The 9,964-nt window shown below is 47.5% G+C and overlaps 1 protein-coding gene across 4 annotated transcripts in view; it reads right to left on the reverse strand.

Annotated features, from left to right (window-relative positions):
• The window catches only part of LOC138766347 (PH and SEC7 domain-containing protein 1-like), a 57,471-nt gene extending 47,760 nt beyond the window's left edge, over positions 1-9,711 (reverse strand). Inside the window, exons 1-2 of one of the 4 annotated variants that reach the window (XM_069943935.1) lie at positions 9,607-9,711; positions 594-720 (exon numbers count right to left, since the gene is read on the reverse strand). The gene's annotated coding sequence lies outside the window, so the exon portion shown is untranslated. Of the gene's footprint in view, positions 1-593; positions 721-5,397; positions 5,755-9,606 lie in introns of those variants that run through there. The other 3 variants (XM_069943927.1, XM_069943943.1, XM_069943918.1) reach the window with 3 other exon arrangements.
• Positions 9,712-9,964: the final 253 nt, after the last annotated feature.

The raw sequence follows: 9,964 nt of genomic DNA on the forward strand, positions 1-9,964 counted from the left end.
ACTTCAATGGAACTGAGCTAGAAAACCCCACACCCAAACTGAGGACAGGAAAGGTGCAGTTACTTGAAGAAGTCGGCCATGTTTTACTAACCCCTTTAACAGAATAGATTCGTGACGATCTAATGTGCGCTGACTTGTTGGTTGGCTGGTATGGTAGCAGGAAAACCTCTGCTCAGGCAATGAGACTATTGAGCATGTGTGATCACCAGCATTAGGAGCGTGAAGCTGGACGTTCCACATCGAGTTACTATATGCCGATGCATTGGTGTCACATGACTATTTCAGGGTGCACTTTGGCTTATGGTCACTTGCAGAATTTACTGAATACTAAAAACAAGAAACGCAGTCACGTCGGACATAAGGCGCAGTTGTACGAGACTTAGGAATTCTATTCTGGCAAAGTCATGAGACCACAAAATAATGATTCTGAATAGAGATGAGCGGAACCACAATACATTCGGGTCCACAAAACCATGACACTCAACATTTTAGGCCCTGTTGCTGGAGAAGATGGATACAGCCCTAGTCACCAGGACTCAAATGCCGAGCATTCAGGGGGTTGCGGATCCCGAACACACTGTACGTTCACTCACCTCTTCATAGTGTTCTCCATCCCTCTGTTATTCCACCTGGAAATGTGTCGATAAACTGAAAGCTGGTGTCCCCGTTCCCCTTCTCAATAGACATTCTGACCAATCCATTCTGTAGACCCACAAACACCTGATAAGAGAAAGTGCAACCAGCTAACAATTGATTCATACATTTCCATTAGGAGTAACAGAGGAACAGAACAAAGACATATAGGTATTTAGTAAACTAGACTTGCCCGGAGAGCTGACAGCTTTTCCTGGTTCCTTACCTCCAACTATCCGGAGGTAAACCTCTTAATCTGCATGATATCCATTGCCGGACTCTGTATATAGGCCACCTTGCTGAGGACATGTAACCATCTGCTGTAGGAGATGGGAGGATAGCATCTGTCTAATAATGAATGGGAAGTGATGCTCCTCACCGATCAATATCATGTCCATCGCTGCGAAACATCCCACAGAACGGTAAAAATAGAAAGGACGTTCAAGGGGAAGAAGCGAATACGTCTTGACAATAAGGCATTTATGGCTGGCGATGAATACTCCTCCTAGAGGTCAGAGCCCTTCCACATGGAGACTATAGATACATAGGAGATGTGCAGTACATGCAGCAGCTGAGGCCGAGCTGTATACAGTCGCTCCTTTGTTCAGGCTCCACACCATTGTGGAAGTGATTATTGTGGGATTGTGGCCAGAAAATCCCATACAATGCTGGAGTCAGACCCCCGGCCTCCGCCAGATCAGACTGCAGCAGCTTCCGGGCCTTAGGGAACATGCTGGTGCCTCCAGCAGACATAATGATGTATGTACTGGGGCATGTAGCAACAGCATTCACTATACACGGAGCAGCCATAGAGATAGTGCACCCTCCAGGCCCAGACTCCACAAGACCTTTGAGGGTGTCCCATGTATCTGGCACCAGCACATCTTATAGGGCCCAACGGTTTTATAATGTATACACACAGATTATACTGTAATAAAATCTCTACCTATGAACGCCTGTATTATTGCAGATATAAGGGGGTTGTGGTGACAGTCATACACCCCCCCTCTCGGCCACGTGTTTCCTGTCACACTAGCGTGTAGAAAGTTTCCTGTTTGTGTCTGACACTTCCATGTACATTAAGAAAGAGCACTACTAACTCCTAATATCTATGTATGTAAAGCACTGCTGGTGTCACTCAGGATAATACCTAAATAGCCTTCCCATTAATGTCACTGTCTATAGGTGACCCTATAAATACATACACGGGTACAGTGCATGTCATGATGCCCAATGGCCGGATACAATATCATTTTAATAAAGGGCGTCCATTTTTCAACCAGAGAGGAGGGCAGTCATGAAGAGCACTCCCCCTGCCACCTTCTGGAGGACCCATACATCCACACATATCAGAGTCCACTGATTTTAAAGGAGAAGGGATGGAAGATAAAAATCTCACAACTCACCTCTCCCTGTTCCTCTTCAGCGTCAGATGGACGCTCCAGGACCCGCGCCAGGCTCTGGCATCTCAACCCGAGCCGATGTCACAACCTGTTATATTCAGTTCAGTATTTGAGGTGGGATACGCTGCTGCAGTCACCGATTGGCTGAGCGGCCAGTCCATCAGACGGGATGGGCATTCCCCCCCCCACCGAGTTGCAACGTTGTGGGGGTCCCAGGGCCGGTCACGCGGTGGATGGCAGGCAAGGGGACTAGTTATTATGCCCCCCCCCCCCCCCCCAACTCTAAAAAAATTTAATAAAGTACTTGGCCGGATTTCTTATTTTTATTAGGAACATGGTCGCTCAGCAATTGAAAATTTCAAATTGCTAATAAAGTAGTTATACAATATATTACCGCCATACAGTGCCAGCACCATCCGCGGCCATAACCCTGGCCAGTGTAGTACCCATATGAATAGGCATTATACCCTCTGGGTGCTAGGTGTAGTAGATTATGAGAGGCCTCTTTCCTGCTTTCTAACATAGGCAGGGGCAGAGTACAAAGCCGCTGTGTACATCCAAATAGTAGGGTGGAGGTGCCTTTAAATATTGAATCCACCCTACAAAATGCATACATTTACTATAAGATAGCTGACAAACAGGCAGTGTGCTATGTGACATGTCACTGACACCTCTACTAACACCATACATGACAGTACACAAGATACACTATAGCAGTATTATTACTGGACGCTCCACCCTGATCTACCCATAATCACTATGGAGAGATCTGGGTGGATTTTCATCATGTCTTTGATCACTGGGATTTCTATTTATATTGTGCGTCAGGACAGGAGTCACAAAGACATTCACCAATATGTTACCAGAAAATCCTAGCGAGACATTAAAAGACCGAACCGTCGATGATGACAAAGGATTATTACTTTTATTTAAAATCAACTGGTGTCAAGAAGTTATACGGAGTTGTAAATTAATTAAAAAAACTCAAATCTTCTAATACGTATCAGCTGCTGTATGTCCTGTAGGAAGTGGTGTTTTCTTTTCAGTCTGACACAGTGCTCTCTGCTGCCACCTCTGTCCATGTCAGGAACTGCCCAGAGCAGGTGAAGTTTTCTATGGGGATTTTCTACTGCTCTGCACAGTTCCTGACATGGACAGAGGTGGCAGCAGAGAGCACTGTGTCAGACTGGAAACAATACACCACTTCCTACAGGGCATATAGCAGCTGATAAGTACTGAAAGACTGGAGATTTTTCTAATAGAAGTAATTTACAACTCCGTATAACTTTCTGACACCAGTTGATTTTTTTTTCTCCTGTTATACACGATAAATACAGGAAAAATGTAAAACTCCTCTTATTATATCTTATTTTTATGCTAAGACGTGCCCACTCAAAACCCAGTCCCAGACCAGCAATGTCTGTAAGAATTCTGCTTACAGTATCAGATCAGGGAATACCCCCATCTAGCCACAGGGTGATACTAGGCCCCCACCTTCCTGCTGTGGGATTGTATGACAACTCTTTGTGTTCCATTGTTAGGATTTTACAGGTGGCACATCACCTTGTCTGACATTGTTCTTAGAAGGCTCTATAGATTCCTGCCATGTGCACCATATGGGCCTACTACATGTGAACCAGCTGTGCACTGTATTGTACATGGGGTTCCCCTTGCAGAAATGTATTTAGAGGGGTATCTCCCTAGGACAGCCCCTTCTCTATAAAAGCCGCACGCTCTAGCCAAGTCACTAGTGCTGCCAACATGGGGAATCATGCCTGTAATGTATTGTGTGTTTTGAGTTTTTCTGTAGGTTTCCCTTCTGCTATGCTTAAAGGGGTACTCCGGGCTGTGTGTATTTTCAGTGTATGGCCGGGGAGGGGGTGGATATAGAAGCTGCCGGTCACTTACCTCTCCGGTTCCAGCGCCGGGTCACGGATCGTGCCGCCCCGTACTCCCATCCCGCTGCCATTTCCTGGTCTCAGCTGCGGCTTGAGACGTGACGCCTCAAGGCCGCTCAGCGATTTAGCGTCCGAGGCGGGACTTCACTACGTCGCTGAATGCTGAGACCAGGAAGCAGCTGCGGGATGGGAGAACAGAGCGGCACGATCCGGGACCTGGCGCTGGAACCGGGGAGGTAAGTGACCGGCAGCTTCTATATCCACCCCCTCCCCAGCCATACACTGAAAATACACATAGCCCGGAGTAGCCCGTTAAGGCTGCATTCACACAAAGTAAAACTGGCGGAATCCCGCCAGTCTCCGTGTTGTAATGGGAGTCTATGGGAGGCTCATGTTCATTCTTCAGCGCGGAGAGAGGAGGCGCTCGAGCCTCCCATAGTTTCCCATTATGACAGGGAGGCTGGCGAATTCTGCGGCGGAGAGTTCCGCCAGTTTTACTCCGTGTGAACGCAGCCTAAAGCGATTCAATCCACAGTGAATATACACAACAGAAACAAGTCCCCAGCACACGAATGAGAGACGTGAAATGTCATCCACTTGCTGCAATCCACAGGTAAAATACACAGCTCTTCTGTTCTGTGCAGGATTAGAAAAACGTAGCTGCTTTCTTCCAAAAACAGCACCACCCCTGTCCTCAGGCCGCGTGTGGTATTAAATCTTATCTCCATTCAGTCCCAATGTAATTGAGAGTTAATACCACATACAAACTGAGGACAGGAGGGGCGCTGTTTCTGAAAGAAAGCTGCTATGTTTTTCTAATCGTGGACAACAGTGAAAATGTACAATAAAAAAAATGTTTTTAATAAAATTATATTACAAAGTAATACAACTGTATTAAAACAATGTATTTAAAATATATTTTTAGTATCCAGAGGACCCCTTTAAGGCACAGATCATAGTAGGGGCATCCTTATACTCTGAGCCAGGAAGATGGACCTCATCCACCCAGAGCGGCTATTCCTTTATACAGTCGCCATGTAATACAGGACTACTAGATGAATGGCCAGGCATGACCACCCCTGGGGAACGACCCCTGACCATCAGACCTACAGCCATGACATGGTATCTATGTGAGACAATCCCTCTAAATCAGTATACTGTAACCTGTGGCAAAACTACAACTCCCATCATGCCCTGGCAGCTGGGGGCTACTGGTTAGGGCAGGCATGGGGAACCTTTGGCACTACAGCTGTTGCAAAACTACAATTCCCATCATGCCTGGACAGCCGAAGCTAAAGCTTTTGCTGTCTAGGCATGATGGGAATTGTAGTTTTGCAACAGCTGGAGGGCCAAAGGTTCCCCATCCCTGGGTTAGGGAGTGTTTTAGTGTATGCACCATTCTAATGTTGTATCAGTTTCAGGTGCGCACTACAAGTCCCAGCATGCCCCGCAGCCGCCCTTACCTATAGAGCCAGGTGAGGGGCGCCCATGTGTCCGGTCCGTACAGCCGGGGGAAGGTTACTGCCGGTCACTCCCCCGTGTCCTGTCACCTCCGGCACAGCACACGTGCAGCTCCCCTGGTGTCCGGAGGGGGCGCTGTATTCGGGTCACGGCCTCGCCCCCTCTCTGCACGGAGGACACTGACTCTCTGAGCTCTTCTTCCTTGTTGTACAGATGGAGCAATGTGCGTTACCGGAAATAACAACAGCGGCGGCAGCTCACATTACAGCGGGGAGCAATGGCGGAGCCGCAGAGGTCACAGCAGGACAGCAGGGAGAGAGCGCTGCCACCACAGAACTCCCTGCTGGTGTTATCCATAGCAACCAATCACAGCCCCGCTTTCATTTTACCAAACTGAAAGCTGTGCTCTGATTGGTTGCTACAGGCAACAAAGGTTTAAACCCTATATAAATGGTCTTTAACTGTTGACTTTCGGCTGTTGCAAAACTACAACTCCCAGCATGCCCATATAGTTGTGTAAGCTGTAGAGCAGGGGTCCAGCTGTTGCAAAACTACAATTCGGCTGTCCATGCATGATGGGAGTTGTAGTTTTGTACCAGCTGGAGGGCCAAAGGCTCCTCATCCCTGCTACAGAGCCATAGGTTTGGGAACAGTGTCATATATCCCCCAACATCTGTAGATCAGCCCAGTGCCAGTCAATGCTCCATTCGTTTTTGCAGATTAATAATAAACAATCAGCTCTCCGCGGCTCACTGCTGAAAGAGTGAAACACTCTCAACATCGAGACACTGAGGCAGGCGGAATTTCGAGTGGAGTCCGCAGCGGGGATTCCACTCAGAATTTCCACCTCTTTTCCTGAGTGTGAACGCACCCTAACACACAGAACGATAGTCGTTAGTTAAGAGCGTTACTGTGATGGTTTACTCCTTCTGATCCCAGCAAACGTATGAACGATGTGTACATACACCGAAAGATTAGTGAACGATTAGCAATGATTTTATAGTCCGCTCATAAGATGCGATCAACGACACACAAACATTTTTTTGTCTGCATACACACGGAATGATTATCGCTTAAATTGGAACAACATAACAATTTTTTTACATGATAATCGCTCCATGTGATAGGGCCCTACATTTTGCTATATACCAGGTAGGTACCATATTCAGATTATGTCACCATCACAGTGTGCCATACACAGATCATTATCACCATCACAGTGTGCCATACACAGATAATGTCACCATCACAGTGTGCCATACACAGATCCTGTCACCATCACAGTGTACCCTACACAGATCCTGTCACCATCACAGTGTGCCATACACAGATCATGTCACCATCACAGTGTACCCTACACAGATCCTGTCACCATCACAGTGTACCCTACACAGATCCTGTCACCATCACAGTGTGCCATACACAGATCCTGTCACCATCACAGTGTGCCATACACAGATCCTTTCACCATCACAGTGTGCCATACACAGATCATGTCACTATCACAGTGTGCCATACACAGATCATGTCACCATCACAGTGTGCCATACACAGATCCTGTCACCATCACAGTGTACCCTACACAGATCATGTCACCATCACAGTGTGCCATACACAGATCCTGTCACCATCACAGTGTGCCATACACAGAGCATGTTACCATCAAAGTGTGCCATACACAGATCCTGTCACCATCATAGTGTACCCTACACAGATCATGTCACCATCACAGTGTGCCATACACAGATCATGTCACCATCACAGTGTACCCTACACAGATCATGTCACCATCACAGTGTGCCATGCACAGATCCCGTCACCATCACAGTGTGCCATACACAGATCCTGTCACCATCACAGTGTGCCATACACAGAGCATGTTACCATCAAAGTGTGCCATACACAGATCCTGTCACCATCATAGTGTACCCTACACAGATCATGTCACCATCACAGTGTGCCATACACAGATCATGTCACCATCACAGTGTACCCTACACAGATCATGTCACCATCACAGTGTGCCATGCACAGATCCCGTCACCATCACAGTGTGCCATACACAGATCCTGTCACCATCACAGTGTGCCATACACAGAGCATGTTACCATCAAAGTGTGCCATACACAGATCCTGTCACCATCACAGTGTACCCTACACAGATCATGTCACCATCACAGTGTGCCATACACAGATCATGTCACCATCACAGTGTGCCATACACAGATCCCGTCACCATCACAGTGTGCCATACACAGATCCTGCAAAAAAGGGGTCCGTGGAGCCTCAGTTACGAGTCTCAAAACACGGGAATAGCCAGATATCCCTCTCTCCAGAGAAGGAAGCCCATTGCCAAGGGGTGCCTCCTAGTGGGGAGAGCACCAAACCACCCTGATACGTAGTCCCTCAGGTCCTCACTCTGTTGCAAGCTTTGGCACCTAAATAAGGAAACACCAGGGTGGCCCCTGTAAGTCAAAGTCTAACTCTGTGGCGAGTATAACAACATAAGACAAGGGTGACCAAGGCTAGGCATCCATCCACAGACTGCAGTTTCGGGGTATTTGCCCCTCATCAGTGTGGAGCAGGATTCTGGCTACTGGGGCAATGATAAATAGACCAACAAAACACAACAATCACTGAACTCAGGGAGAACAGTGAAAAATTCCAATGGAGTACTCATTTACGAGTCTCCATTGATTGTCCCATACAAAATTTGAATATGCAAAAAAGGGGTCCGTGGAGCCTCAGTTACGAGTCTCAAAACACGGGAATAGCCAGATATCCCTCTCTCCAGAGAAGGAAGCCCATACACAGATCCTGTCACCATCACAGTGTACCCTACACAGATCCTGTCACCATCACAGTGTGCCATCAGGGGCGGATTAACTTTACCATAGGCCCCGGGCTGTTCACCAAGCCTGGGCCCCCCACCCCACTGTAACTATGGCAGCACTAGCCTGGCGTTCATAGTACAGAATAGATAATGTCATGATGTCCTGATTTGTGCAAAATTGCAATAAGAAAACTGTGATTTTTTTTTATTTGCAAATCATGGCGGAAGTGTAACCAGGAGACAGTACACCACTGAAAGTATAAGTCTTTTTGGGTGGTCATGGGCCCCCCCAGGACCTCAGGGCCCTGGGCTGCCACCTGAAACGGACCTATTATAATCCACTACTGTGTGCCATAAACAGATCCTGTCACCATCACAGTGTACCCTACACAGATCATGTCACCATCAAAGTGTGCCATACACAGATCATACCACTATCACAGTGTGCCATACACAGATCATACCACTATCACAGTGTGCCATACACAGATCCCGTCACCATCACAGTGTGCCATACACAGATCCTGTCACCATCACAGTGTGCCATACACAGATCATACCACCATCACAGTGTGCCATACACAGATCCTGTCACCATCACAGTGTGCCATACACAGATCCTGTCACCATCACAGTGTGCCATACACAGATTATATCACCATCAGTGTGCCATACACATATCCTGTCACCATCACAGTGTGCCATACACAGATCCTGTCACCATCACAGTGTGCCATACACAGATCATACCACCATCACAGTGTGCCATACACAGATCCTGTCACCATCACAGTGTGCCATACACAGATTCTGTCACCATCACAGTGTGCCATACACAGATCATACCACCATCACAGTGTGCCATACACAGATCCTGTCACCATCACAGTGTGCCATACACAGATCCTGTCACCATCACAGTGTGCCATACACAGATCCTGTCACCATCACAGTGTGCCATACACAGATCATACCACCATCACAGTGTGCCATACACAGATCCTGTCACCATCACAGTGTGCCATACACAGATCCTGTCACCATCACAGTGTGCCATAAACAGATCCTGTCACCATCACAGTGTACCCTACACAGATCCTGTCACCATCACAGTGTGCCATACACAGATTATATCACCATCACAGTGTGCGATACACAGCTCATACCACCATCACAGTGTGCCATACACAGATCCTGTCACCATCACAGTGTGCCATACACAGATCCTGTCACCATCAGTCACAGCCATATTACTCCCATGTAAAGCATGCATTAGGATAAATGTCAGTTTTCTTTCTTCCTTTTCATGGTTGTACCTTTATCTTCCAGGATATGTACGGTATAAAAGGACACCCATCCCTCCAGTGGTTCGTCTTACCTGTCGAAATTCTGCACCTCCAAACCAGGTTTACTGTGGGGTGGTGGTCTGTGTCCAGTCAGCCAGGGGAGTACACCTGCAGCTCTGGAGGAGACAACTAATCCTAGCACAGGTTACTATATCCCATTGACCTATGTCACCCTGGTGTGTCCTTCATCATCATCATCACCACCACCACAGGTATTCAGATAAGTCCAAGGAGGAATCCTATTAACCTGACAGCTTCTGGAATCTGAAGGAACCAGCTCGGCCAGTTCATCAGGTGTGTATGGAGAAGATCTCAGCTGTAATACAGCCGCCCCAGCGGGAGGTGTACTGGCGGCGCCTCTCCAATGTCTTTCACTGCATTGCGTTAGCT

This window comes from Dendropsophus ebraccatus, chromosome 1 (assembly GCF_027789765.1).
Source record: "Dendropsophus ebraccatus isolate aDenEbr1 chromosome 1, aDenEbr1.pat, whole genome shotgun sequence".
Taxonomy (NCBI): domain Eukaryota; kingdom Metazoa; phylum Chordata; class Amphibia; order Anura; family Hylidae; genus Dendropsophus; species Dendropsophus ebraccatus.